Raw genomic sequence first — 24,911 nt, 5'->3', positions numbered from 1 at the left:
GCTCTTTTCCCACCTCTTAAGCAACTGCTTGCTTAATTAAATCTTGGACATTTCTAGGTGTGCCAAAACCCCAAATTTCTCACTGCTTAGCTATCTTCACTCACAGAAGCTTACACATTCAGTGATTTTAGGGGTCCTCAGGGTCAGACCCTGACCCTGAAATTTTGAAGTAAAGTTAAACCAAAAAAAGGTTAAATACAGAGCTATGTCATTTGTGATCTTTCTCTAACTTTACATGAATCTAGTCCATAAATGACATTTTATCCTTCAGTAATTAATAAAACTCTTCATAATGAGACAGAAGCTACTGACCTCACTCCAGTCATTTCTTTTACTGTTTTACTTATTCATGTTTCACCAATTATTCTTGAATGCAGGAAAGAGTCAGATTTGAAAATCCATAAGCTTTCATGCATTTGCGCTGTTTGATTAGTAACTGTAGATGTCAAAGCAATTTTCTTTGTTATATGTAGTTGAAACATTCCTCTATCTTTTGCCAGCACCTGATCAGTCCTTACCAACTGAATTATTAAATACTGAGTGACAATGAAGGAGGCACAATTGCTATTATTTTGGCTAGAAATTTACTAACAATAAAATTGTAACAATGCATTTGATTTCCCTATGAAGTGACTTGACAGATGGTTATTCACAGCTCCAGAAAGTTGAAGATCTTAAAACTACATAGATTTGAAAAAAGTAAAGGAACGGGCAATCATTTATTGTGCACATAATACCTACACCAAAAGGAGAGGATATATACTTCAGTGTAGCAGAAAGAGTTCATGATCTAAGTGAGAGAGATATTTTGATTTACTAACAATTAAAAATATAGTTGTATTTAATAATTTATTAAGAGTGACCACAATTGCTACAATCCTTATGGTGATTTACCAAATTGCTGATTTTGAGTGTAGTGTAACAATACTCCACTACATTTACTTGTTGAGAATATTCTGTTTTTAAAAATTAACTTTTTTCAGGTTAGATTTCACTTTCTATTTTACTATAAATTTTGTCATACTCTAAAACCAGAAGTGCCAGAAATTTTCATCTGAAATCTGAAATTTATTACAAATCTTTTGGGTATTAATTGACCCTTACTCACAGCTAATATATGACCAGTTTAACAGGCCTTTGGAATGTTACATCTGAGTTGCACATTTGCTTTCTGCTAACGTAGGACTCTGGCCAGCAGAGGTCACACTGAGCCAGTGGGATTTCTTATTCCCACTTTTCTGATGATGTCTTCAGGTAAAGCTTCCAACAAAAGTATCCCATGGCTGGGATAATATTCCTAGCATGAATTGAGCACTTTCTTCCCTAGTCTGCAGGTTGCCAGTCATTAGTCTGCACCCTGACAGTAGTATCTCATAATTACAGCAAAGTCCCTTTGTTAAGCTTTACTTTATTAATTTCAAGCTCTTCTCTATAACTGTCCACCCACACAGCACAAAGTACCTCACTGGTAAGTGCCAATTTATAGGTTGCAGAACAGAAAGACCATGGCAATAATGACTTTCCCAGGGCCACACAACAGCAAGAGACACGACTAGGACTAGAACTCTGCTTCCCAAATTGTAAATGAACATGTAAATCACTAGACCATGCTACTTTTAACCAGACTGCACAGACTGGCTGGCTTTCCTCGAGCACCAGAAGAAAGAAAGAATCTGGGACTGCACAGGCATTAGTAGATTTTACTGCTTTCAGTGCAATAGCAGAAGAGGCAGTGGAGAAAGGGCTGGACTGATGGAATGCGTGGAACTGAACCAAAACTGAGGCATGCATGCAAGATGCTTTGTAGTGGAGCAAAGGGAGGGATACTGTTATTGCAGGTTTCTATTGACAGCTCTAGGGCAGCACTTAGGAGCCACGACTAAGGCAAAGGTACCTGCTAGATCATTAATTCCAGCAGGCAGCTAGCAGGAGTTCTGTGAGAAACTGTGAAAGAAGGGAAAAATGAGAACGCCAGCTGATACACAAAAAGGAAACAGAGGCATCTGTGACCTGTCCTGACTGCTGAACAGGGGAGAATCACCTGGGGTTTTTTAGACAGCAACAGTAAGAATCAAATAAAGGCAGACATGCCTCCTATTTGTTTTAAGATTAAATTTGTAGGTACTATATGTGTTTGCCCAGTCACATCTAAACCTTGCTACTTATAGTAGGTGCTGCATCATCTCTGAAGATTCATGTTATTTTAAACATATGCAACAGTAAGCTTTATTGTGATTAACTTAGTTCACCAGGCTGAGCTGTGACTGCAAGATGAGTTTACTGTCTCTACATCCTGAGAGAATTCACATGGCAGCAAAGCAGCTTAGTCACTCAGCAATGAGCAAGGCAGGATGAAGACATTTCGGATTAATATGATTCTCATTCTGTTTGATAGAACTCATTATGTATCCAGAAAAGGAGCAAAACTACTTTTCTTGTCCAATGTCTAATTTGATTGGTTGGTAGGCCGGTTTGGGGTTGCCTTTTTTTGGGGGGAGGGGTTTTTTGGGTTTGGGGTTTTTTTTTCAGTGTAAAGATGTTTGTCTTCAGTTTCATGCCTTCCCTGTTGGCTCGTAGTTAATATAAATTTTGCTGTCTATGCTTGGCCACCATATGTGGGCTACAGTCTATGTTAAATACTTCTTGGATTTTTACTAATATAAGAGATATGGAGATCAGAAAATGTCAGTTATGATTGGGATTTATTCTGATATTAACCGGTTGGAGCCCATACCAATATCAAGGAATTCTTCTGATAATGATATTCCCCCTTTCTTTCATCTGTTGACACTGGGAATCTCTAAGCACCATTCATTCCTTGTTTATCTAAGACCTTGAATAAAGTTTATTTAAGGAAGCTTCATTTAGGGACTGTTTGCTTCAACAGGTTTGGATCAACCTATATAAGATTTATATAAGCTATATTCTACATACTGTATACTGTTAACTACATAGTATATTTTATATGCTATATATCATATGTCACATATCATATACCTTATGCAATTTATAATTAATTATATGTATATGTAGCATCAGTCATTTACATAATATGTCAATGAAACAATGGCTTTCTGTGTTAATAATATATAAATGTATGTGAATCATCTTGAATGCAAAAGGCTTCAGTTGAGGGCTATAGTTGACAGAGTCCAGCTTTATCGAGCTAGGCTTCTACAGCAAATAAATCTTTTCCTACTCATTATGAAAGAAACTGTTCAGTTTAGAATGTTACATAATACCAAGTGATGCTATCTCATATTCTGGTATTTTTATAATATATGACATATCATCTTGTTACATGAAAAGAAAATATCCAGATTTACATTTAAAGAAAGTAAATCTGTAGCTGGATAACACAATTAACTCAACAAATAATAGACCAGTGAAAATTGTTTCATGTTTGGTGTAGAGCCAAAATATGCTGAAGTATGTACATTATTTTTGGCAAAGCTTGAATTCAACTTGGAGCATGTTACTTAGTTTTCTGTTACCATGGTTCAGCATAACTACTGAATATACTGAATATAACAGATAACACAATGAACTGTAAACTGTATTGCTTGCTTCTACCCCTACTAGAGGAAAAAAAAGCATCTGAGAGCACTTGGAATGTGTGAGGTTTAAACCTGTTGGTCATTTTTGTGCAGTGCTGGCCTTTGTGGTATTCTGGGACATTTTAGGATTCAATTAGCAGGAGTCTGCTTTGTTTTCATTTTTAGTATAATACAGAAACATAACACTATCTAAATAAAACTTCATAGTTTAGTATAAAAATAACCTCTTTCATAGCCAAATGATATGAACATTGGAGAAGGGTAAACAAAAGGAAATGGTACTGAGCATAGAGAACAACTTCAGGAAACTTGCTTGTATAGTATGGAAGCGTTTCTATTCTGTGTATTCGGTCACTATTGAAATGTCTATTCTTTTAACTCAGGATAGTAAAATTATTCTAAGCACAGGAATTACATTTTATTTGTGCAGAATGCATAGTACATCAGAGCTCTGTTCAGATTGGGAATGCAAAATATTTGTGAAATGAAAATAATAGTAGGTTTTTACTGGAGATGTGTTCTAACTGTATAGAAACTAGTTCTCTTTAAGGACTCTTCGGGATTTTCTTCCTGAAAAATAGATATGTATTTGTAGCCTGAAACATCATTTGAGTAACAAATTCTTGGGTGGAATTCTAAATTCTGCTAAACACATTTGCCATGTTTAATTTCTTCTGAAATTCAGTGTGGCCTTTACTAGAAGAAATTAGGAGGGATTTGAAGGTAATCTGTAAATTGTTTTTAAAGAGGTACCAAAACAGTCTTGTGTCTGTTTGACCTACCACACTTTTTAGTATCATTAGTTGGTAATGAGCAATCAGGTATAAATAAGAGGGCAAAAGGACAGGCTTCTCTGGCACTTCTTGTAGATTATGTAGCTGTAAAGACATTCCATTAAAGATTACTGATAATACATAAGAGACACATAAAAATTCCTGCTTTGGTTAGCAAAAGAATTAGAGATGTTTGCTTATAGGCGAACTCAATTAACTCAGAATGTATTTTCAGTATGGACCAAACCCAGCTATGTTTCTATTGTGCTAAACGTGCCTCATGGTCAGCTGTCTTTACTTAAAAAGACAGCCCCTTTTCCAACAGTTACCACATTGTGGGGTTGAAGATAATGCCTTTTAACCTTTTATTATTTCAGATACCACTGTGTACTGACTTGGTAAACGTAGACCTTTAGTGTTCAACTGAGCTGTCCAAATATTTAACTGATCAAAAATTCAGCTCTGTTGTCTTATTTTAAAGGGGACTTCTGGTCGTATTTATGTGGTACTAATAGACAAACACCCAGGAAAATTCTCTAAGAGTTTTATATTTGGAAAACCTGCCATCTTTAAAGTGGGAAGAAAAATTACAAACTATAAAGCATAGTTGTCAGCATCAGTAAATGAACAACAAAACATGCATTAATGTTAAGGCACTGATAACCCCTTGTCTAATTTGTGAGATGCACCCTTTAGAAATCATTTCATTTAGCTAAAACATATGCACGCCAAGCGTATTCAACATCTATTTTATAAAAATTAAAAAAAATACTATTCTAGTGAAAGGCCACTTGTATGTATGTGCTTTATGTAATATTGGTCATATTTTTGAAATATCATTATAATGAAGTTTAAATTTTCACACAAGAAGTGTGAGAAACTGCTTGCTTTGTTTCTAAATGTACTCTATAAAATTTATACATAATACTTTTATTCTGAAATAGAACTTTTCTTGTAGTCTCTCTGAAACAAAAAATATGAGAGAAAATTCATAAGCCAAATACAAAGTATTATTAAAAAGTACAAATTAACATAAGTATAATGTGACAACTATTAAATTAGAAGGTAGAATGTTACTTTGCAGAACCGCAACCACAGTGACTCATGGCTGTTTTAGCTCCTTATTAGGACCGTTGCTCTTCTGGTTATGGCAGGGAAGTGTGACTTGGTAGATACACATTCAGTCTCTGGTTCTACTAGTTTTCCTGTGTAATATTTAGAAGGCAACTTAAGGCTACATTACAAAAAACCCAAAGAAGCTTGATGCTGCAGTGCTAAGCAGCTCTGTGCCTAACTTACTTCATTGCCTCCCAGTTCCTCTACAGTGCATAGGAAATCAACGGCACTTGGAGCCGAGAGCCACTTCCTGCTGGCCCAACATAATCCTGAAAACAGGAATGTGGTTTAATTCAAATCCTTACCCTATACTTAGGTGGTTTTCTCAGTGTTGCAGAGAGGTGCCTCCTCCCATTTGAACTTCACAGCCCAAATCCCACTCTTCAGGTAGCTGCCTGTATCCTTTCTTTCAAAACCTGTCTAGAAGAGTTGATAGTGATGCCCCCTCACTTTTGCTTTTATACAGTACCTTACTGGTTAAAGCACTCTCCTAAGATAAGGAAGCCCCATATTCAATACAATATTTTGACTAAGAAAACTGAAACTAACTTCTTTCAGCCTTTTAATCTCTGTCCTAATGACCAGCCTATAGGTCATGAAAAGATAAGTACAGTTTCCATCCCACCTATTTAAGCTATTCTGTTATGGGGGGATGGAAAAAGTTAGCTAGGTCAGAGAGAATGTCACAAAAGCAAGCAGGCCTTGCAGCCTAGTGGTAAAGATCTTCAGCTAAAGGCAGCCAGATAACAAAAGCCATTCTACTAAAACTTGATCCCTAGTTTTGTCGTCCATGGAAAAGTTTTCTTTCCCCATTTCCATTAAACTGAGCATTTTTGACAAGAAATTCTACTATGGGTAATGGGGGTGTAGAGGCTGCAGCAGTACACAGTACAAGATAACAGGGGTTTATCATGGACTTAAGTTTTTGCAGTCACATGTGCCCATACAGAATATAGGTAGAAACTACACATAGAAACTGGATTTATATTGCACCTTGAAAAGGACTTGAAAAGAAGCAAGAATTCATGATTCTTGCTGGATCCAAACTGTCTCTTTAGGCTCTAGTGACAATGCTCTATCAAATTGTTATGGATTTCTTCAGTTCATTCTACAAAACGTATGGTGTGTACATCAATGAGAAGCTTAAGGGTGGAGAGAAAGAAAATAGTGCAGACAGCAGTCTTAAGACAAAAGGATAAGAACTTCAGCAGTTGTTGGCTTTTAAAATCTTTCTAACTTGGAAACATTTGGTATTTTTTATTACATGTTTCTTAAAGGCTTACAAAAGATTCTTTAGCATGAAGCAGTACTTATACTGCTGTGTTTTTCCTCTCGTCACTATCAATATTGTTCAACAAATGCTCACTTGCCTTGTGCTAATAATCTCCAGTAGAGCATAACTTGGCTCTTGGCAACAGTGGACTAATCTGACAGGTAAATTCTGCGATCAATAATATTCCATTAGCAGCATGGGAATAGCCTTAAATTTATGTTAAAAAAAAAACAAAAAATTGGCAACTGTTTATTGAATCTGAATTCTTCCATCAGAGACCCAATTTGAAAAGGTAGTTTTGAGCGATGAAGGACACTCCACAGGACTGAAGTATATGTCTGGTTCATAAAACCAAAAATTTGTATTATTATATTCATTGACACATCTTGGTGTTTTGTCCTGAGAATAATTTTTCTGACATTCTGCATTAAGCTGTCAGTGAAAATAGGGATTGTGTCCTTTGCACTTCATAGAAAGATTCATCAGCTTCTTTTAAAACTGAGCTCTTTGTTTTCATTATTTATCACATCCAACTTAAGCTCCAACTGAAAGGCAATAAAGAAGAATGTATATTATCAATTCATTTATTTCAAAATTTCCATATGATGGTATTGTTTTAGAGAAGGGGTGGCTGCAACAATTTATTGAACTTTTCCATTTTACTTCTCTATACTTTTTCACATAAGACCTTATATAAACTACAGCTTTACTAAACTTACCTATGCTTATTTTTATACACTTTGCTGTTTGCTCCAAAGCAAGCAATTTGCTTCTTTCAAGCAGTTAAATTGTAGATTTCTACCTCCACTCAGCATTAGCTCACACATGTACCTTTTTTTAAAAAAAAACCAAACCACCTTTGTCATGACAGCTATGCTTTATGTGGCAGTGACAAGCATCTTGTGTGATGTGGTGGTTGTTTAAGACATGATCTGTTAATGAGGATTTGCAGGTCTGTAAATGACAGATACAAGGGATCTGCAACTTGATTAAACTATTGAAGGCACGGGAAAGCATAATCTGGTACCATGCAGCAGTTACCACTTTGCAAACTTCCTTGCTACCCAGATAATTCAGGCTCCTGAACATGTTCCTATCATGTTCAGGATGTTTCAGATACAGAGCTTGTAATGGGGAGGAGGAAAATGGTCATTTCGATTCCCACTCCCTTCTATGTGGCTATCAAGGTAAGAATGCCACAGAGACATAGATAAATTTTCTACTGCTACAAAGAAACACTGCAAAGTTTAGAGATTCAAGAGAGATTTCCCTTGTCCAGCCAAATACTGCTCCCATCTTGTCTATGGTTTATAAGATTACAGTAAACCACAAAGAATATATTTCTCCGTAATAATCTACTACTTGGTAAACATGTACTTTTACTTTTAAAATTTTATATCAGCATTAAAAGTATTAGTAAAACCTAAAAAAAAAAAAAATTTGTCTAACGTACCTCACCAATAATACTATGTACTTGGTTGACTCTTCATGGCATTTATCATCTTCACATGTGGCTGCTATGTATTGCATTTGAAACCTGAACAGCAAAAAGTTCTTGTAAAGCTTGAAGGTTAATGGCATTAGTCTGCCCCTTGACTATAGGAAGCTGTCGATCTAATTTAAACTGACAGATGTGCTTTTACAGCTGGAGCAGTACAGAGATCTTTAAGTTTTGGCCTTCTGGGAGAAACTAGTGGGTAAAATAGCAAGAAATGTCAACGAGTAATATTTCTAGAAGAGACTGATCAAAGTTTGGAATGTGGCCTGTCCTGAGGAGCACCAAGAATTCACAAGGTTCTCTATAAAACAACCTTTCTTGTTAACTGAAAACTCAATTATACCAAAAGGAATAAATTAGTTTTGTGGAACCTAATGATTACTCTAGTATATTATTTAATCTAAACAATAGTTACTAGTTTGATGGCTTTAGTGTATTTACAAACCCACTGAATAATTTCCTCTCTATATACTTTCCAAGCTTTTTCAAGATTCTTTTATTTTCCTTTCATTTCAAATGATAAATATATGAGCAAAACTTTCTTTACATAATTTGTATGCTAATGGAATAATGAGTAATATGTAAGTTTTGATGGGCAGAATTTGAAATCTCAAAAAATGTCAAACTTCCATAGGAGTTTGTTTCCATAAAAGAACAAAGCAAGTGATTTCTGCAAGGCTTTCTAATTTGTATTTCATCAAAGAATACTGAGGGAAATTCTATCTGATAATGGCTTATACAAAGGAAGAAAAGAACTCTCTTAAAACTACTTTTAAGAAGGAATTTCCTACGTTTACAAAAGTAATTATACAACATGTTCTGTATTACAACAGAAATGTTCTTGGTGACCCAGAAAACCTCTTTCAGTCCTATAATATCCTAAATATGCACAAAAACTGCTCTGGCCTCAGAATTGTTCACATCATGGGTACTGGATTACTGCACATTTTAGCTTCTCAAAAATAATTTCCAGTATAGAATTTTTGCATAACTAGTGCTATTCTAAGAGAATCAATAATTACAACATACTTGAAACTTAATGGATTCAAGAGTCATTTCCTCATTCTTTGTAGAAAGTGAAGAAAGTGGTACAAAAAGTGCTACTGTTGATCTCTAAGGGCTAGCACTGAATTCCCCTGAGATAATACACAGATAGCATCTAAAAGTTTGTTTGGAGTAGGACTGCACTGAGGTCACTGTTCAAGACAACAAACTGTCTGCTGCATTCTCTGACCCTGAAAGGTTAGAGTTTAGGAATTTCCTGGAGAGATTCTGTTTGGTCTAACATTTTTATGAAAGTATCAAGGGGATAGTTAAGAGCAATAGTAAGGTTATTCTCCCCAGAGCTGTAAAACTCTTTTATCTAGCCAAAAATACTTTCAGGGAGATGCCTGTTAAGTCTGTGTGAATGCAGAGGAGAAATCAGAAAAAGAAAACTTAGGGTTTTGTTGCAGGAGACTAAAAACACACCAAATGTTTTTTAAAATAATTTAATATTTGTTTTAAGTAGCATAGCACTGGTTTATGATTACATTTTGTTCCACATGAAAAAAAGCTGCTTTTACACTTATTCATTTTTTACCTATTGTTGCATACAAAGCTCTTTAAAAAATGAAAGGAAACATGCATTTTTTCATTGATGTAATGAATTTGCTGATGACATATCCTGACAAAACAGCTGGACACAGCTGACTGGCTTCTTAAAGATACAACTGTATTCATGATACAAAAAGGAACTCAGAGGGAATTTACCTTTGCCATGATTGTATTTGTTCATTTTTATTCCACTTGATTTGTGGGATATTTAGATTCTAAACATGTACTGCAACTTCACAGTACAGTCCATAAGACTTGTAGTTTTACACTAGAAAAACCGATTGTGACTTTCAAGAGCATAGAAAAATTACAACCGTTAGCAAAATTCAGCATGTGTTCTTCATCAGTGCCTAATTCAGGGTGTTAGTAATAGCTCATCAGTACATCTCTAGGCACAATGTCAGTGCAAATGCTGACAACCCAAGGCAGGCAAGTCCTCTGAAACAAGACAATGCAGGAGTCAAATATCAACATGGTGGCTAAAAGTCAATAGCACTGTATAGCTGAGCCAAAGTTTCATATGGATGCACCACAGGTGATCTGATGGCAAACAGGGATGCAACATGGATTTTTAAAGAACAAGTTAGCTGTAGATGCTTTAATGGGAACAGCTGTCAGGAGCATCCTAAAATAATAACATAGGAAGAGGTGCTATAACCAAGCTGTATTTTACACATATATTGACTGCGACTGCTAGTCACTAGTCACCTAACCTCTTCCATTTCTACCTTCTTCATCTTCAGTTCACTGAGGCAGCAACAGCTTGAATTAATATCTACATTTAGCACTCACATCTTGATTAACTTTCAGCATTGACTTGTTTTCTTCTTTGAGCATTTAGTCCTTATCTCTAAGGGTCTGTTTGAGTTTCAACCATATGTAACTCTATTCTTGTTCACAATAGTGCTTCCTTGTTACCCCCATTCCATCAACCAGTTTTTCTTCTTCCATCTTCCATGCTCTACTTTTCACTTAGGGCCCTGCTGAAGGCTGTTCCTATATTTGGAATAGCTTCCTCATCAGTATAGTTTCATATGAATTCTCAAATTTTCTTTTTCTTCTCTGAGTCCTACAAACAGAAGCACTTAACGGTGATAGGGTTATCCTCCATAGAGTTTTAGCCCTTAACATAAATAGGGTTACCCTTCATATAAGTTTATTATTTCATTTCTTTCAGCTGGGCTTTTTGTAAGTGGTCACTTCCAGTAAAAACTTTTTTTCCTAAAGGAGAACTGCTTTACTGAGCTGTATTTTTGAGCTGCCTAAGATCTTCAAGACAGACATGATGCCTGCTTTTCATGTCAAACAAATCATTATAACCTTCATCTCACAGCCGTGCAAAGGATAGACCAGATTGCTTGCAAAATATCAGAAATAACATTCTGCCAGTTGGATCCAATTTTGGTTATCAGAACTAAAACTAAAACAACTTCTCTCTGTCCATCATAATGCCTCTCATTCCCTACCAGTGAAGGATGATCAGATCAAACACATCTGAATGATACATCAAAAATAGTCAGTTAGTTCAGTTTCAATCAATACTCAAGGTCTAAGTGATATATGTTGCACAAAGAGAACCACTAAGCTTATGTAATAGATGCTTTTTTGTCTGTCTATTCCTATGAAAATAATACACACATATCTTATAAAATGTAACAGATGTTGTTACTCTTTCTAGTTTTTTTTCTTATATTAGCAGTACAATACAGCTTTCAACTGACCAGTTGTGAGATGCTTATGTAACTGGTAATCATGTGCTGTTTACTGGCAGAGGGCAGTAGTAAAATTAAATGCTTTGTGCACAATTCAGACCTTGATATAAAATAAATTGGGGTTTGGATGCATTGGATTCTGTATTTTCACTCAACTGCTAGATTACTTAGTTTTATAAATCTTTCCTCTGTTGAAACAACAGTTATTCTGGCAAGGAGTTCTGTTGATTAAGAAAGGAATCAAGAATATGTAAAATAAGATCTGACTGTATTTCAAAACTCAAAGAATATTCAGGTTATTGAGAGTGGTGCTATAGCAATTCATAAGCTCTAAAAAAATCCTACAAGTACTTTAGAATCATTGTTTAGAGTAAATTTTTTCTTTCACCAGTTTGTATCTACTAGCAAGGAGAATGTTTATGTTAGCCTCTTGTATTGCTGTGCTCTTTTGAGAATTTGTCTAGTTTGCAGAAAGGAAAAAAAAATACAATAGCTCTTTTAAGTATTCACTTATAGGGTTTGGAAAGAGGAAGACGGATAGTAAGAGGAAGGTGAGCGTATCCCTTAAACTAGTCACTGGCCGGATGAGGATTAGGACAGCCTGATAACTAAGGAGGGTTCATGAATATTGTTCTTCTAGTCTCAGTTTCTTCTGAGAGCTAAATGAGGTGTTACCATCTGCTAGCAACTACTCAATGAAATCAAACATTTTCTGCCCCTGTCATTAAAAAACATTTTCTACCCCATCATTAAGAATGGAGATAATTACCACTTGGGTACCAAAATAAATTTGATAAGAAGGGAATCATGACCTGTTACAGAGTTCCCAGATGAATTAATGAATCTGTACTTTATGCATGTAAATTTAAAAGTTCCATGTTCCTTGTACTCATTGTTTTTGTGTCTGGAACCAAGATTCCATTGTGCTGTTAATTCACATAGTAACACAGCCAATTTTGTTGTTGAGCTGCTGCACATAAGATGTCATGGCTCTTGAAACAGATTCTTAAAGATACTGTTACTAACAGGAGGCACAACTAACTTGGAAATTCCGAGTTTTCCTAATGACCTTACACTTGAATAACTACTTTTATCCCCAGAGGGCCCCAGTGGCTCTTAATAACAGCAAAATGGTTGAGAACAGGATGAAAAGAATCCTTCATCAATTGGAACTGTGTAGTAGAAAGAGCAGGTAAGTGGTATTATTTCGTAACTACACCAATTTCAACACTTCAGGGAGGCATTCTGTAGAAAGCATATGGAACAGAAAAAGAGGGGTTTTTTTCCTAAAATATGCCTGTAGAAGTATGAATTTTAGTTGTAGTTGTCAATAGGTGTTTTGTGACTGAGGTTTTGTCACTGATTCTTGCTTTGGTGACTTTTTGTTCTAAACAAAATAAAAATGATCTGGTAAATTCGAAACTATCAACTTCAAAACCTTAAATAAAAATTGAAAAAATTTGTCTTGCAAAAGAAAATAAATGATAAATCTGGAATAGGTATGAAAATCTTTCCCACACTGTGTATCCAATCAGAATGAGCCAGGTTTTTCAATTAGAAGTATAATATGTACATTCTGTCTGAAATAAAAAGAATCTCCTTTTTTAAACTGAAATTTAACCTCAAGCAATGCACACAAACATGAAAAATCTTCACTTTTCTGATGCTGCTTAACAGCCATTTAATGGGCTATAACGCTCGGTCCCTGAATGAACTATACTCTGTAGTTTGTCCTTGAACTCTCAAATAATACATCGGCCTCCAGCTTCTGGCAGTGCACCACACTAATATTAGTAAGAGGTATTATTAGTACTACTAAATGTGAAAAGAAGAGCATTTAAGTTACTGTCATCTGGAACATAAATAAACAGTGTTATTCCATACCCTCTGTTCAACACTCCCTGTCTTACTCTCTATGGCAGTGTTTACGTCTTCCTGCTGGGACATATTATGGCGTACAGTACAGTCCAAATTAGATACATGTTCAGGGAGTGTCATGGTTCTCAACCAAATCACAAGCCTGTGAAAAATAAAAATGAGGTCATGAGGGGAAAAAAAAAAAAAAAGAAACAGAAAAAGAGTTCAACCTTCCTGGGTTTTCCTTCAACCTCTGTGGCTGGCATAACTTGAAGGCATCCCAGCTCCTAAATTCTCTTTTCTCTTTTATTACTTAGGTACTTTTAGAAATGTCAAATCTGCAACGTCTCCATGTGAATTTTTGTTGAAGAAAAAATAAAACTTAGTACATTACAATAATTTTATTTGCACCAAAATAAAATTTAACTGTTTAGACTGTATGAAGTAACAAATGCTTTTATTCTATTAATTATGCTATTATTCTACGCTTTATTTCATACTCTTTTTTTAATTTTACAATATGAGCTTAATGTAGCAAGAGGGGGGAAAGGGTTTATTTTCTAACACTCCCTGCTTCCAAGAAACACAGTCCTGCACTCTGTATCTTTGTCTCCTTTGAGCTGTGGTTGTTAAGTGAAAGTCATGATACGCTGCCTGATCTCACTGTTCCCACCAATATGGCATGACTCTGAAAACTCAGGAATGAAAGGAGACATGAATAAGAAGTCTTGCATTCCAGAGCAAGGGATATACTCAAGAAGGGGAGGGAGCAGTGGGGAGAGGAAAACTAGGGGTTTGTCTTCCAAAGTATAACAGCATGTTTATAATAGAGGAAACACATACCCTTTTAAAACTGGCTTGATTGGAAGAAAATTACTTTTAGCCAGCTACTGAAATCCCTAAGCACATGCTGGTTTGTTTAATGGGAACCGATTTTGAAAGCATTTATGGAATGTATAGAGGGATCCTGTCTGAAAACATATACAAGGAAGGCATACCAGCTGCAGTTATTCCCTTCATCCTCACTGACATTAGCAATTTAAGATTTAGCCAAGCACAAAACACCCATGACCTTCTGAGCCATACAGTCCCGAAAGAAAGCAGAGTCTATCTCCGCAGTTAATCAAGCCATCATGAAGAAACATCACTGTACCATGGAAAACCTAAAATAAATCTGCAACATTATTGAGAACTGTGAGACAGTCAAAGAAGAAAAGTCATAAATCTGTGTTTTCTCTTATATGTTGCAATACTCTGTTCTGAGACTCTTCATCCCTGTAAAGCTAGCCGGAGAGCAAGACTGCAGAGGACTGTAACTCAACATGTTTGGCTCCTATTGTTTTCTCTGACATTGATTTTTCTAGCTTTATAAATCATCCAACAGCAAATGTTGAATCATGCCTCTACCTGGATTCTGCCTGAAAAAATAATCCATGGTATACACAGACATCTGTACCCTATATGACTCCAAATACTTCCTGATGTAAATACTGAATAGCTCCTCTTTCATGCCCTATCAGAAGCTTGGAGAAGAAAAATGTAGTGTCATTACCATTCCAGCTCTCTAGGCCACCCTTTTTAAAGAAGTATCTGTTCATTATAGGAAAATTTACTTTTTTTTTTCAAAGTTAGTGCGGAATCACTCAAAATATACATACAGTAATTATTTAATTTAGCTAGGTAACCTTTTTAATAATCTTTTTTTGTTGGTCAGAACTTTTTCGGTTTAACAGAATGACTTGCCAAACAGGTGCAACATGACTTGAGGGAAGGAGTGAACAGGCAGAGCAAGGGAGAGAATAAGATGCTGGAGGCATGTTTCTTCACGCTCCTTGTCATTCTCCTGGCTGTGGCTGACTATATGCTGTTTGATTTTGTTGTTTTTAATTTGAGTGTCAGAGAGTTACTCTATTTCAACTGAGCAACAGATCAGTCAGGTCTCATTTTGTACTCTTATTCCACAAGGAAAATATTACGTACTCTCTAGTATGTTGCTAATAAGAAAAGCCATTTATTGTGGTTGACATATTGGAATACTAATTTCCCTTGGCAAATCTCTTTCACTGAATGAACAGCCATCTTTTTATAGGCCTTGTGTCAGGAATGCTTGCAGATGATTCCTCAGACATGTGGTTAGGTCAGTCTAAAGCTAAGTTTTTGTCACGTGCAGGCAAACCTCACCTCCAAGGAGGGTCAGCAGAGTACAGTCGTCTGACTCAGAGTACACAAAATAACACAACGTTATGAATATACTATTACAATAGTTTGGGTTTGATAGCTGGATTTCACTGAGTCGAAGTTTTCACTGTGTCTTCCATGATTATCTTTCTGTCCATCTCCTTTCCCTGAAAGATTAGGTACTTCAGATCACATATAATGTGAACAATGTATGGTACAGGAGGAAACCAATCTTAAAGAAAAATCTCTGAATGGAAAAATGAAAGAGTAAGTATCTAAAATTTTTAGGGAATATGGAGAATATTCAGAAATTGTCTTTATTTTTTGTGGTATCTAAGCTGAAGAATTTAAGATTTTTATCCAACTCTCTGAAAACTGTTAGAGGAAGGTAGCAAGCACAGCATCAGCTGACCTTAAAAGCTCACCAGGCTCAACCCCTGCCCATAAAGAGGGTCAGCGAAACCTATGTAATTCTTGGCAGATGCTTGTCTAACCTTAAATATCCTCAGTGACAAATCCATCATATATCTCCATATTCAAACCTATTCAGTGCTTAATTATAAATTACCATTGGACCTTTGTAATGACAAGTGCAAATCTCTGGTTTCTTGCCTGTTTGCTGTACATATGGAGAATATATTATTCCATTCTTCTTTTACATATCTGAATACTCTTTCCATGCCTGCTATTGATTTTCTCCTCTTCAGCATAAACAATCACGGGTTTTTGCAGTCTCTCCTTGTAAGTCATGTTTTCAAGATATCTGATAGACTCCTGCTGCAGCAAGAGCTATATACAGAAAGCTGTGTTGTGCATTATTCCAATTAAAAATAAAATATGCGAATCATCACATTTTCAAACAGCTGTTACAAGAACAAGATGAAAATAAGGAAGAATTCATGTTTTTCTCTAGAAGAACTGACTACCAAATATCCTTATAAAATAGTAATTCTATTAAGTTGGGAAGGTGGTCAGGCATACCCATTTTTACATTAAAACCACACCTACTTCATGGTTTCATTAGAAGTTGCTCTTGCTGCTTGGATAGAAGACAGAAAACATTTATAATGAGGTTCTGAAGAGAGCTGATGGAACCTATGACCCCAGGAAAGCTGCTTTTGGCCTGTGGCAGAAGGTGAATAATTTTATTGCCCTTTGAATTATAGATTGGATAGAAGAACCTAAAAAACATACTCTTGCTGTTCACTTTAAAGAAGCATGAAAAACATTTCTCTTGCCTGGGTCCAGAAACATTTATGAAGAGAAAGAGAACTTTTTCCACTACTTAAGAATTAAGAAGCAAGACCTAATGGAGAGTTATGTTGTCAAATGTTTTTCATCACTTGACATGTCAGCAACAGGATTTGGGCAGGTGCTATGAGAAAAATAGAGCACGTGTTTATGCACATTCAACACTTCTTTGGAGGTGCTCCTTCCTCACACTGTCATTTGGGCTGCATTCAGCACGGAGGATGCTTCACCATAGATTTTTTATTTTGCCAAAGATAGTAATGTTTAACAAGGGAGACCTTGAAAAGGTTTGGAAAGAACTATGATACCTGGGCTAATGCTGAAAAAATAGGAGGAGATGAGTATCAAGCCTGTACATCTGAGATATCTCTTTTCCTAGGTGTGCCAGTATAGAAGGTAAATCACTGTAAGGTCTATGCTACTGTTAATATGCCTGCTCCAACAAACAAGGAATAAATATAAAAAATCATCTGAATAGTAAACTTCCATCAAGAAACTGATTTCTTAAGTGCCCAAAGCAGTAGTTGAAGTTATAGTTCTGAGATTTTATAACAAGATATTTCAGGTCTTTTCCACAGATCTCAAAGAAAATTGGTGCAGTTACAGTCATATAATTAAGTAAAAAAGGAGAATTCAGTCTTCACCTAACTGAAATTTAGCTAAAACTCATGTTTCCCAAAAGGAACGGGAAAATACTTACATGAGCTTAGGGTTCTTCTGTTTGCTTGTTTGTTTGGTTTTTTTTTAAACTGCAACAGGATCTCTTGCAAACTGAACAGTCATGAAGTACCTAGTGATTTTGTACTCACTGTCATGCAATTAAGGGAAATGCAGTGATATCCAAACCCAGACACATATCAATGTCATGACTAAAAATCTTTTCCAAATCAAATATGATTTTCAACTCCACTGCAAAAATTGAAACCACAGAGAAAGTAAGGAAAGGTACCGGTACAAGTGACTGTCAGCGTACTCTCTCTTTTAGAGCCTAAAATTATTTCTGTAGTACTAACAGGTATATAATAATACAAAGTCACTACTTTAAGAAAGACAGACTTAAAAAAAAGAGGTGCCACTGAGGTCCTTGCTCAAATGAAGGAGGGACAATTTGTATTATGTAATTTACCAAAAGATCTCAAGAATATGTTGAAATGTGTATTAGAAATGATACAAGAAGATTATTGAGAGACTGAAAAAGTACATACGTAGTGATCTTGAATAAAGAGTGACACTGAAGAGACCACTGATGCTTGCCATGGAAGCAAAAGAGAAAAGTCTAATCAAGCAAAAGAGTCCAGTTAATTAAAAAGCAGAAATGGGTGTTTTTATTGATGCCAACATGAATATGTTTATATACGTTTTGTAGACAGGTGTCAATTCCCTGGTACGGCCTTACTGGAAGGAACAAGAGCAAAAGAGGTGACATGGTATTTTTCACATAGTAATGTAGGAGAATACAGGATGATACAGCAAGGGCAATTTTGAGTGCTTTTTACTTAAATGTAATGTGGACATATCTCCACAGATATATGATTAAACATGTCTTTGTTATCCCCTCCTGACTCTCTCAACAGACAAAGGCAAACAAGAAGCGTTTCTTATTAGAAACTAAGCTGCAATTACTCTGCACAGGTCAGGAAACAGATATGAAAAAGTATTAGTTTTTATCTTGGATATGTAAAAGGTTAAGAGAAAAATACCAACATGATATATTCATTACTAACAGGCACATAACAGTACAAGGTCACTACCCTAAGAAACATACCTCAAAATATTTAGATGCTACTGATGGGTTTAGGTCAGCTGGTTTTTGTCTTCTCTCTTCAATAAGTTCCCAGTTTTCTTGTTGATTGCACAAATGCTTGTGTACAAATCGCTCAGAGACTCACATGTGAAATATGCCAAGAGCATATGCATGAAACCAAGGCTTAAGGACTTCCCATGGATGAAGGAAGGCAGTGCACTCTGCATAAATATTTTTTCTTCTAATGAAAATTAGAAAATAACCACCAGAGAAAACAGTGCTTAAAAAGGACAGTAGTTTCAAGAAAAAAAGAATAGGTGGAAAAATCAAAGCAAGAAAAAACAGAATATGTATTCCATAAAAATTCTGATGTGTCACATAAAGATGTATAGCGGATTTGCAGAAGACCACTGTAAAATAAGACATATCTGGTATTGACCAAGATTTTAGTTCTTCTGTGTCTTAAGTCTCACGTTAACTTTGCAGAAGGAAAAGCTGTGCAGAACCTCCTAGCTACCCAAACCTGAGAAGCTAATTAACATGACAAGGGGCCATAACAGCTAGGGCAAACACAACAACTCTTCCTTTCAGGGCTCGGTCTCATATCTCTGATTTGCACCATGTAGAACCATACAGTTAGTCGAGGATTTCCTATGTGAAGCTCTTTGGTTTATTTATTTATTTATTTATTTAATGATGTTTCACAGTAACAATGAAGATATTGTCAAACATTAACTCTGTCTTGAAGTCTTACAGTAGTGCTCCTGGTTTGTTTTAAAAAGTTGGACTACTAGAGTGTATTCTTGTCTAGCTGGCTGAAAACTTTACTCTTATTTTCCAAATTAACACATTTAAGGTCATCAGACAATGTAATTTCCTACCCCCATTATAACACGAAACAGATGATAATAATTAAAATTCTGAAAAACTGTGGGGTACCTAGAACTGTTGTTGCTTAGTATAAATCCTGATCAGCTTGCTCAGGCTGCACACATCTGTAAATGGGTGACTCCAATTTGTTTGATGTTTCATGTGTCCATCTCTCTTTTCTTGACTCAATCACGCTTTGGGATATATGGCTTTATAATTAAAAAACATTGCCATCCATGAGTCATGTATGAGAGGTGAAGGTAGATCAGACCTCATTTATAGGTGTAATTCTGATTTATTTTGGATGGTTGGCTCATGCCTATAATTATATATTTAAACAAATAAATCTACATTTGCTGTAAGTCTGTCAAGCGTGCAGGAGATTCACAGCCTTTTTTTTATGTGCATTTATCACATCTACATACCTGTAGATACAAGTGTGTCTAAAGGAAATTAATTAAAAATAATGTGTTAGTGACCATGAGCAAACAGAATTTTCTCCATTTGCTTTCTCTCTTTGAGTGGGAAAAGGCTCTGAAGTACCTTTCAGACTGAACTCAACAATCTTTTCTGAAGGCTGTACAAGCTTAAACAATTAATTTAAAAAGGCTTTTTGCTGCTAGATTTTTCTGCAAATACTTAGCCAGAGATGATTGTAAGGATTGGTTTTTTAGTTGTTTTTGTTTCCAACAGGAAACACTATTTTTGACCTTCAATACCATCAAAAGAAATAAGACAAACATGACAAATATTGCACATAAGTATTATCAAACATACCAAAAAGTGAACAGATTTCAACTTATAACTGTTTTTAAGGACAGAAAATACTTGGATTAAAAAGGCTTTTCAATAGAGGAAGATATAAAAACAGTGGCTGAAAGTTAGCCCAGTATGTCTTGTGCTTTTTATTTTCAATGTATCACAACAACAGTCATTAATAACTGGAACAACAGTAACAAAAAAGGTAAATGTGCATTCTTTATGTTCTGATGTTTTCAAATTAAATCTCAATGCCTTCTGAAAGATAGGCTTCCTTTACATAAGACCTGCTGGGCTTTATTGCAAGACTGATGAAACGCAGTACTGTAGTGTTCTAGTAAGTGATCTAACTGGCTGACCATGTGATTTCTTCTGTCTTTAAAAGGCAGTAATCAGTTACCCATAGCTTCCTTTTTTTTCTGCTAATGCAACAAGTCTCTGTCTGAATATGAAGGGTAATGCAGTAAAGAAGCACTGCAAAGTACATGATTTTTATTTAACCTTTAAAAGCTGACAGTCAAGCATGTCAAAGCATATAGTTTTGCGCTGGAAAGATCAAAGCGTCATTGTTGGACAACCATATTCAGCAACAGCCAAGCTCCAGTCTAGCAAAGTTCCTAGGTATGAGTGCAATTCTAAGCTCAAGTTCATGCCTAGTAAAGCAAATTAAACTAGAAAACTGAAAAAGTTATGCGTATGCTTAAATGTCTTTTGGAGCAAAACTCAATGCAATAACCCTTGTGGCTTAACAGGGGATACAGTTGCCATCATCATGAAATGAAATGCATTTAAGAGAGGTTCTAACACAGCATGAGAAGCATTTTTATAACATTATGCAAATTGGATTTTTTTTTTTGCAGCTAACTGCAATGCTTTGAAACTCCTATTAAAAATGAAATTGGTGTTAAGAAACAGTACAGCTCAGCAAAGAGAAGAGCATACTTCATTCATTTTCAGTGGGGTGGAGGTTATAAAGAACATAGTAAATATTTGGTGTCTGCCTTGCAAAGCCATTTCTACAATTTGAGAAATAAGGGACACAGAGAAACTACATAAACATCCATATGAGGTATTAAATCTCAGGGGAGTCTGGGTTCTGTGTGGCTTCAGGGGAAAGAAAAAAAAAAAAAAAAAGAGAGCTCATCTCTCTGAGTTCCATACCAATTTGTGAAATGGCTCTTATAAAAATGGCTACCCTCATACATATGTAAATAGTATAACTAATTTTCTTTCCATGGTTGTCTAGTGGGCCCATATTAGAGCTATAATATCCTTTATATGCTTGAAATAAAATAGTCAGCATTACTATTATGATAAAATTAACAAAAAACATATAAAACAAGTCAAAGCAATATTAAAAGAATAATACCTCAATTCTCTTTTTCCTCACTATTTTTGCACAGATATTGCTGTTAGGAAAATCCACATCATCATCAAGCAATGCAAAAAGTCCTTATACTGCTCTACATAATAGAGAAAAAATTGGTAGCTTTGGTAATCAATACTAGCTAACCTCCTATTATCAACCCAGAGTCATCAGCTTTATTCCATTCCAGTAGGACTCTAAGAACCAGCTGTCCTTAATCTGATCTGCTCCAGTCAATCATGGTTTATCCTGAGCAGCAGGGAGAGGAAGATTCAGATGTTGACACTTGCTCTTAATTCCTGTGCGCTGCTGAAGTACTGATGCCCAGCTGTGGTATGATCAGTGTGCTTCCTGAGTTATCCGTCTTCTGAGTTTTCTAGTTGTCCTTTGTATCTATTGGTTAGTAGCTTGACTAACAACAATCCCTTCTAGTGAAGTTTGGATAGGTGCGTTGTGGATTTTTCTTGCTTCTTACAGTTTATATCTATGTAAGCGTTGAATAAAATCTATCTAAGGCTAGATTAAAGAATTACCTAATTCTCTGTATAAAAGCTGTGGTTGTTTTATTTCTGCCATACTAGTCACATAGGTGGATTTATACTTCCTGAAAAGTAGCCTAGTTTAGCAGGACCTTCTTCAGTATGTTTAGCTAAAAATTATTTCCTTTTTATTTTACTGTAAAGTTCCAGCTACATAATATAGAAGCTGTAGGGAGTAGGTAGGAGTGAGGTGAAGAAGTGTGTGTGAATTTTAATAGCTGTTTCACTTTAAATGTGTTTTATTATTGGTTCTCTTATTTCTTTATAGTAATTGCAGAGGAATTGGTTTTAAAATTTTCTCTTTTTTTTATGTTAGTGGTTTAATATTTCAGTACCCCAGAAAAAGAGTGAGATGAAAGTTAACATGAACAGAGAGTTAATATTCTCTGTAGGAGAAATCATGGTGCCAGAAATTGCTTATATCTGTATTATTTTTCAATTAAAATGCTGCCAGAAAACATGGATTCAGCTTGGAGGGGGATATTTTTTTTTTAATCAAAAGGAACTTCATCTAGTCACTACATGAATATTGATTTGTACTTAATCTGTTTTAGAGTGCTCTAAAACAGCTGAGTTTTAATCTTGAAGGTAATATTATTTAATGGGATAAAATAATGTTGGTAATATTTCTTCTGATAGAAAATTTCTACTGTAATGAGGAAAAGAGTTTAGAAAAGCTCAAAAGGAATTAGTCCATAGGTTGTTGAGGAAACATATCCTGACACATACGTGTCCATTTAGGACCTGGTATTATTATACTCATACGTAAAGGTTTTATTTCAGTAGGAGTAAGTTTTGTGATGTATGGTAGTTTAATTAATATTTGTTTTCTCATCAAAGTGATTTGTTTACTTCTTAGAACATTTAGGTGGCCTTTAGGTGGAGGAGTAGGGGAACTGTATGAAATAGAAAAATGGAAGAAGTAATGTTAAGATCATGATCAAGGAGTATGTTTATGTGAAAAAGAAATATAATTAAGCATTTCTGAAGGAGTAATGTTTCTGTAATGTGAAACTAGATCAACGGGAGTGAACATATCGTTAATTATATACTGACAATTTACAAGAAAAATCAGTATAGCTCTGTTGATGTTAAGACAAATACACCATTTTACAGTTTGGCCTATGTTTTATCTTCCTAAACCACTGAAATTAATCAAGCTTATTACCTTGCTCTACATAATTATATTTTTATCTAGACAGCTGTTACTGAAACCACTCCACCTCAGTGAATCAGTCTTCCTATTTTCTGATGTCCAATGCTACGTAATTTGTTAACGGCAATTGTTCTTACAGAAATATGATTTTAAAAGTGGAAAACAGTTTCAAATGGGTGCCATCTAGAGACTTTCAAAGTAAATGTTACTCTTCTTTCTGACAGCTTTTTAGATGGTGAGTGTATTTTTGGAATTAGGAGGTCAATTAAAATGAGATCCAGGGACATTTATGGAACTGTGAAAAGTCATATTAATCCTTTTGGATTTGGTGATTGGGTCAAAATGCAGGCAATCAGAGTACTTTGATACAGTTTGCTTTAAAAGAATTTTGAATAGGTGTAGCAGATGTTTTCTAATGCAATTTGAGCACCCCAATTAGTTTTAGTTTGTGGGGTTTTTTTGTGTTTTTTTTTTAAAGTGACAGAAGTTGGGTGGGCAAATGAAAGAAACCATACCTCAGTTGACAATCAGTAACTGAAGGAAAACTAATGAAGTAACTGAAGGGAAAAAATTAAATGAAATGGGATCTTCCTGTGAAAAGTGTCCTTTTTTTATTCTCAGAGTGAAAATATGGTAATGAGTTATCAACACTACAATGTCAAAGAAGAAAAACACCTTTCTATTTTTATGTTGTTCTTTTCTATTCTTTTTTAAAATTTGGGACCTGAATGTGTAAGTATATATAATTCCCTGCTCAGTGGATTTGGACAAATAAATACAAAGCATGCTATGAATAAATGTGTAAAATGAATTAGTTTGTAATCTGTAATTTGACCCTTTTCCTCCTTCAGGGTGAGGAACTAAATTTTAGGCATAGGGAAAGGATACATGGAAAGTAGTAATTTAATTTCCCTCCCCACCCTCATGTGCAGATATGGTCAGCTAGCATCTAATTAACAAAGACTGCTATGTTATTAAACAGATTATTTTTTTTCTTTTTCTGTTTTGATATGTGAATTTATATTGAATTTTCTTCTTTGCAAACAAATTTCTGATAAGCAACTGTTCTTGATTCCTGGAAAAGTTCCGTAGAATAGATCACAAAAAAGCAAAATACAATCTCTTATTTTGTCACACTTAGTGCTCTTATTATTAGATCCTATACAGCCTGACAGTCTGCGCTATTTATGTGCAGGCAAAATTTTGGCCAAAAACACTAACCAGAAAATAAGATTAAATAGAAAGGGGACTGTAACATCTAGGAAGAGCTTTTCTAAAGCATTCTGTAATTGCAAGAAAAGTGTAAGATTTGCCAGTGTGTAGGTTTATTTGGTTCATATTCAACTTTGTAACAATAAGTAATGTGTGATGCAATGGTTTTGAAGCATAATGCGTTTTTACCACCTAAAAATAAATTACCTTGTACTCAGAAGGCCGTGTTGTCTATCTTGTTCTCAGATGAAAGAATCGTGTGTATCATAAACCCTTAGGAGATCCAAATGGACAAAGAGGAGTTAAGCACAGTGACAGTCTACAATCATTGCAGCAAGACATCAATATGCAAAAAATAATTCCATTTGTTTAAGCCCAGTTCTCTTCCCAGTTTTTGTGATCTGTAGGTGACTGTGAGGCAGCCAGCGAGGAAAAGGCAGTCCCCTCATCGGCG

At 35.3% G+C, this 24,911-nt stretch overlaps 1 long non-coding RNA gene across 1 annotated transcript in view; it reads right to left on the bottom strand.

Annotated features, from left to right (window-relative positions):
• Window positions 1-19,305: 19,305 nt before the first annotated feature.
• LOC142056434 (uncharacterized) overlaps window positions 19,306-24,911 on the bottom strand; it is a 33,159-nt gene continuing 27,553 nt past the window's right edge. The window contains exons 5-6 of the long non-coding RNA XR_012660334.1: window positions 24,665-24,730; window positions 19,306-22,985 (exon numbers count right to left, since the gene is read on the bottom strand). This is a non-coding gene — a long non-coding RNA (uncharacterized LOC142056434). The remainder of the gene's footprint in view (window positions 22,986-24,664; window positions 24,731-24,911) is intronic.

Source organism: Phalacrocorax aristotelis, chromosome 4 (assembly GCF_949628215.1).
Source record: "Phalacrocorax aristotelis chromosome 4, bGulAri2.1, whole genome shotgun sequence".
NCBI lineage: Eukaryota > Metazoa > Chordata > Aves > Suliformes > Phalacrocoracidae > Phalacrocorax > Phalacrocorax aristotelis.
The sequence above is the reverse complement of the archived record's forward strand: the minus strand, read 5'-3'. Positions and strand labels throughout refer to the sequence as shown.